This window comes from Kogia breviceps, chromosome 2, assembly GCF_026419965.1.
Source record: "Kogia breviceps isolate mKogBre1 chromosome 2, mKogBre1 haplotype 1, whole genome shotgun sequence".
NCBI lineage: Eukaryota > Metazoa > Chordata > Mammalia > Artiodactyla > Physeteridae > Kogia > Kogia breviceps.
Genome location: NC_081311.1, coordinates 8,706,802 through 8,713,604, shown reverse-complemented (window position 1 = coordinate 8,713,604; position 6,803 = coordinate 8,706,802).

Genomic DNA, 6,803 nt, shown 5'->3' with positions numbered 1-6,803 from the left:
AGCCTTCTGGAAAGGATTCACCATTCTAGATGCCTTTAAGAACACTCGTGATTCATGGGAAGAGGTCAAATAGCAACATTAACAGTGGTTTGGAGGAAATTAATTCCAACCCTCATGGATGACTCTGAGGGTTCAGGACTTCAGTGGAGGAAGTGACCGCAGATGTGGCGGAAACGGCAAGAGAACCAGAATTAGGGGTGGAGCCTGAAGATGTGGCTGAATGCTGCAAGCTCATGATTAAACTTTAACGGATGAGGAGTTGCTTCTCATGTATGAGCAAAGGAAGTGGTTTCTTGAGGTGGAACCTACTCCTGGTGAAGATGCTGTGAAGATTGTTGAAATGACAGCAAAGGATTTAGAACATTCCATAAGTTTAGATGATAACGTAGCAGCTGGGTTTGAGAGGACTGACTCTGAAAGAAATTCTACCATGGGTAAAATGCTATCAAACGGCTTTGCAGGCTACGGAGAAGTTGTTCGTGAAAGGGCGCGTCAAGAGATGCAGCAAAGCTCACTGTTGTCTTAGTTTAAGAAACTGTCACAGCCCCCCCAGCCTTCAGCGGCCACCACGCTGGTCAGTCAGCAGCCGTCAGCATCGAGGCAAGACCCTCCACCAGCAAAAACATTACGACTCGCTGAAGGTTCAGATGATGGTTAGCATTATTTAGCAATAATGTATTTTTTTAATGAAGATATGTACATTGCTTTTTTAGACATAATGCTGTTGCACACTTAATAGTGTAAACATAACTTTTGTGCATTGGGAAACCAAAATATTTGTGTGACTCGCTTTATTGTGATATTTGCTTTATTGCGGTGGTCGGGAACCGAACCTGCAACGTCTAAGAGGAATGCTGGTATTTTCCAGGCTCTGATGATACAAAGGTGACCAAGACATGAACCAGCTTCAAAAGCACTCGCCATGTAAATGGCTACATTATAATGTAACAGTCCAGGTCTCAGGCCCTGAAGCCAGACTCTTTCAGAAAGTCTGAATCCTGCCTCTGCTACTTACTTTGTGACCTTAGGCAAGTTACTGAACCTCTCTGTGCTTCAGTTTCCTTATCCTCAAAACAGGCATAATGAAAGGTCTTACCTCACAGGTTCTCTGTGAGGATTAAAAGAAGTGTTTTGTGTGTGAAGTGCTTGGCACTGTTTCCTAGCTAGTGGTCTCGAAAGGAATGACTATTGCCAGCCCGGGAGACAGATAAATGCCTCCCCACAGCAACAGGAGCTGTGATGGGGGGACATACAAGGAACAGGGGGGTCATGCGTAGGGAGTGGTAAGGAATTCTTTACGTTATTTACTTTTACCCTTTACTAATTTTTTGGGGGTGTGTTGATCTCTGCACCTTGAGAGTGGGGCCATGCTCTCTTGCTTTTCTGCTTGGGCACAGGAAGGTCATTCGTATTACCCAGTGGCTTACTGGTGGAGACAAATCTATTCCAGCTCAATTGCCATCAACACACATTTCCTGATAATCTATGCATTTGTTCACCAAATGTTAATGGGTCCCCTGGCGTCCCATTCGAATTTCATAAAATTTTCATATGTTTGATTTCAAAAATCAAAACTCTCTTTTGATTTTTAAAAAACTTTAAAAAATGTAAAACAAAACCATTCTGAGCTCTCAGGACAGACAAAAATAGGTGACAGGCCAGATTCACGCTATGGCTGGTTTGCTGACCCTTGTCTTAAGGAGAAACGTAAATTTCAGTGGGGTAGAAAACATATGTGAGTGATGGTAAGCCTTGCAGGGAAGAAGTGAGCTTTTGAATAGATTTTGTTGTTGTTGTTGGGTTTTTTTTGTTTTTTTTTTGGGGGGGGGTATGCGGGCCTCTCACTGCTGTGGCCCCTCCCGTTGCGGAGCACAGGCTCCGGACGCACAGGCCCAGCGGCCATGGCTCACGGGCTTAGTTGCTCCACGGCACGTGGGATCCTCCCGGACCCGGGCACGAACCCGTGTCTCCTGCATCGGCAGGCGGACTCTCAACCACTGTGCCACCAGGGAAGCCCTGAATAGATGTTTTTAACTGTGGTCCTCCTCTTGACTCTTGAGAAATGGACTGTCATCTATGAATTCACATATTTATGTACAATTTGCATGTGGACCGACCTGTTTTCAGATTATTGGATAGATTAGATGGCAGGTTAAATAACTTGTTTTCCAAGCCCTGATTCAGGCGTATGTGCAAATGGCAATTTGAATATGTTTAGGGTTTTGATGAGATGGGAAGCTGAACTTGAATCTGTCAGACAGCTGCTGAGATGAACATTTTAGCCATCACCTTGATTCTCAGAAGGCGTTAGTTAATGGTGGGAGATGTGTGAGAGCTGGCAATAAATTGTTAAATCACCACGTGTACTTCATGGCCTGTTTGTGTTCAAGTTTACTTTTCTGTGCAGACACCAGGATGTCTCACCTGCCAAACGCAGTGGGGAGAACCACTCCGAATGCCTTTCTGTCCTTACCGTTTCTTTTCCGTTTAGGGAGCATCTGCCATTTCAGTACCTTGAACACCAACAGATTTGAAGAGGCTGCAGACTTCACTGGGTAGGAAACCGTTATTAAAGGGAAAGACAATTTGTCGAAGAGAGGTGTGGAGGAAGTGGGAGGGAGGCAGAAAAGGGGAAAACAAGCAAGCAGTTTCTGCTTCTTTGAAGGAAATTTCAAGATTAAAAGCATTTTTATCTTCCTGGAAAATCTAATTGGCCTGCCTGCTATGTGAAAAGCCAGCTCGCGGATCACTTAGTACACCAAATGTTCTAGTTTCCCACCAGCCACCCAGTCTTTGTGATGAACAGAGCCTTTTCTTAAGTAAACATTTAAGGCCTAATTGGATCATTGGTGCGGTGTCACGGTAGTTAAGGCACAGCTTGGAGCAGTTACATACAAGTCAGTCTGGGCAGCACTGCGGGGGAGTCAGAGAGGGCCTGTGGGATCCAGTCGCGACTCATGCACCATTGCTCTTGGTGATGAGCAAGAAATAGCAGGAATATCTCCAGGATACATGGCATGTTATACAGAGATTTGAAAAGAAATCTCAACAATGGCTGACCAGTGATTAGGGCTTCATTATTATGCTTAGCTAAGAATAGATTAAAATGACCCCAAAAGAGAGAGTGCAGTGTTCTCATTGATTTTATGTCCCGTTCATTGGTTAAGACTGGAATGCAGAAACCAACATGAGCTAGTTTCAGCCTCACAAAGGAATTTACCGTAAGGCTACATGTGTGTGTGTTGGTGGGGGGGGGGGCTGTTTTGTTGGAACCTGAGATCAGTGCAGCTCGACCTCTGGTAAAGAGTGGTCTCGGGAATCGGAGAACTTGCTGCACTCTCTCCACATCTTCTGTCTCTGCTCCCTGTAGCCACTGCCTCACTTCTTCCCCATCTACTTAGAAGTTTTCTCCATTGCTGTTCTGGTAAATGTCTAACAACCAGCTTTCTGGAGGGGAAAAAAGCCTCGATTTGGAGTGTTTTCCAGCCTCCATGGTGTAAATACTCCCACTGTGGCGGATGCAAATCTGCCGACGTGAAGGTGGAGCTGGGCAGAGATGCCCGGGGGCACCCGATTGGATAGTGTTTCCACCGTAAAGTTACATGCATGTAAGTGTCTCAAGAGCATAGATAAAATAAAATGTAAATTTATCATCATAATATAAAATAATAGGAAATAATTAGGAAGTATGAGTGTTGAGTATTCATTACCTTTGTTATTAACATAGTTGATTTCCACGTAAGTTTATATAATTTAATTTTTAATAATGGTTGTATTAACGATTTTGGCTCGAAAAACTCCCTATGATTTAATAATCAGCTCTTGGGGTCGGATATATATGAGGACACACTGACTTCTTCTCACTTCAGTGCATGACATAAAGCACCAGTGCCCACCACACAGCTCCCATCCCTAACAACCTCAGGACCAAGTTCACATTCCAGGGAGAGAGGATCTGGTTGGTTGAGCCTATGTCAGGTGCTCTTATTTGGCCAATCAGCTCTGGCTGGGGTTGGGGTAGAGGCTCTTCTTTCCAGGAAGGGGCAGGGACACTGAGTGTGTTGCAAGAATTTCTAGCAGCTTCTGTGTCTGTGGGAAATATTCAGAGGGTAGCGTTCAGGATTTCTCATGTACCAGACACTTGACAAATATTTTCTCATTTTATCTTCAGAATTCTGTGATGGGGGCACTATTGTTCCCATTTTACAGATGAGGAAACTGAGGCCCAAAGGGGTTTAGTGACTTGCTTAAGTTCACACAGCTAGTAAATTACAGAGCTGAAATTCATATTCAAGCCCATCCTTACCCCAAAGGCTTCTTTCCACCAACCAGTTGTTTCTCACGTGGTGATACCCTGCAAAATGGGACACTTGACCCAGAGAATAAAGTTCCTGACCCTGTGGAGGAATTGCCACGACTGGGCAAAGAAGAACGGTTGAATAAGAGAAATGAGAGCAAAAGCATGGATTATTTCTACCCCTAAAATCCAATCTCTCTGCAGCCGCCTCTCTTTTTTCTTCTAATCTCTGAGGGGCAAGAGTCAGATACTGGCTTCATTGTAATTTAGGGTTTTGCTGCAGATCACGTTGAGTTGAATGGGGGTGTGGCTGTTCATTTTTACCTTTCCCATTGTTTGCCTTCCCCGGTCACTTTTGTGTGTTCCTGCCCCCAGGTACCGGGCACAGTTCATTCTTCCTGCAATTAGTATTCATGGTCAGCTAAGCAGAACTAATGCAACAAACCGTTTTTACTTTGAAGGTTATATTACATGTTTCCAAGCTCCTGCGGAAAAGGCTCTTTATGAATACGATATTCTTGACTATCTCTAGGAATTTAATTTTCCCTTTTCTGAATTTTCAAGCCTGCCTATTGAATTCTTTAATATGATTCCCCAGGAAGCACCCAAGCCAGACGGACAACCGGATATAGCCAAATTGTTAACATTTAAAAATCTTTTCTTCCCTGGGGGTGCAAGTACATGCTTCTGCTTGTTTTTAGAGTGGCACTTGTCTCTTCTTTTTACTGGTTCCTTTGATATTTGTATATCATTACTCCCAATCACATTGGTTAAAAAAAAAAAAGAAAAGACTATTTGTTTAAAATAGATACAAGGAGGGTGCTGAGAATTCTAAGTTCTGAACATTTCAAAACTATATTCAGTTATTGCTGGTAATTTCGCAGATAGTAGAAGCAGCAAAAGTTATTCCTTAAAAAAAGATCCTTAAATACTTCTTTGAGAATAGCAAAGTGACTTCTTTACACTGAATGCATGATATCAATTAATACTTTAAATGGCCAACGATGGTCAGAAAATTCATTTAGCACCTTTGGGAAAATTCTGATGATCTCAAAATGATGGTGTAAATCACCTAATTTAGAATTTTAAAATGTGGTTAAACATACTATCTTCCAGCTGTTCAGCTTTTTTTAAAAAAAAATTCATTTATTTGTTTATTTTTGCTGCATTGGGTCTTCACTGCTGCGCGCGGGCTTTCTCTAGTTGCGGCGAGTGGGGGCTGCTCTTCACTGCGGTGCTTGGGCTTCTCATTGCGGTGGCTTCTCTTGTTGCGGAGCACGGGCTCTAGGGCGCGCGGGCTTCAGTAGTTGTGGTATGTGGGCTCAGTAGTTGTGGCACGCAGGCTCTAGAGCGCAGGCTCAGCAGTTGTGGCCCGCGGGCTTAGTTGCTCTGCGGTATGTGGGATCTTGCTGGATCAGGGGTCGAACCTGTGTCCCCTGCATCAGGAGGCGGATTCTTAACTACTGCGCCACCAGGGAAGTCCTGTTCAGCTTTTAAGGTGTGTTGACAATATGATTTTGTCCTGTTTTCTTGCTTTTATATTCTCCATATAGTTAAGATTAGCATCAGAATTTCAATGGATGCTCTTCAGAGTTTTATGTTACATAAAAAAACTAAAAAAATATAGGAAAGAAGTAATATGTGATTTTTTTAAAAAGGTGCCTTTAATTCTTGGTTTCTGAATCTTAACATCAGATTTTGCTTATATTTTTCTTTTCAAACTAAAAGATTTTTACTTATTTTTAAATTTACATTTCTTTTTTGCTAGCAGTGAATCTTATATCCATAAGATTGTGTTTTCCATCTTGCTTTGGCCACCAGGAAGCTCTGAGCCAAAATTGCGGCCAGCTTCTAGCAATTTGGAGGGGTGTAGGAACCTAGTTCTACTCCACACCACACCCCACTTCACTTTTTCTCTCTTAATTGATAAAATTTTGTTTGTGAATTTCTATAAGGTATGCACCTCCCTCCTCCACCTCTAAAAAAATAAATCAAGGTATATAAAATATGAATCAAAAACATTGCTTATTGAGAAAATGGTGAGGCCCCTAATGAAGGTGTCTCCTGTTTTTCTGCTGGGGTTGAGGTCTCCCACCTGGGTGTCTCTGCTTTGTTTACATCTCACCCCAGGGTCTCACCCAGAGCTGGGCCCTCCAGTGCCCAGTGGGGAGGGCAGTACAAAGATAAATCCAGGATGATAGGGTGGCTACGGAGTGCTTAGCAAGGAGGCCCAGGAAGCCCACTTCCCAAAGTGCTCTTTTTTTTTTTTTTTTTTGCGGTACGCGGGCCTCTCACTGTTGTGGCCTCTCCCGTTGCGGAGCACAGGCTCCGGACGCGCAGACGCAGCGGCCATGGCTCACGGGCCTAGCCGCTGCGCGGCACGTGGGATCTTCCCGGACCGGGGCACGAACCCGCGTTCTCTGCACCGGCAGGCGGACTCTCAACCACTGCATCACCAGGGAAGCCCCCAAAGCGCTCTTAAACTTAACGGGAGGAAGAGATTTTG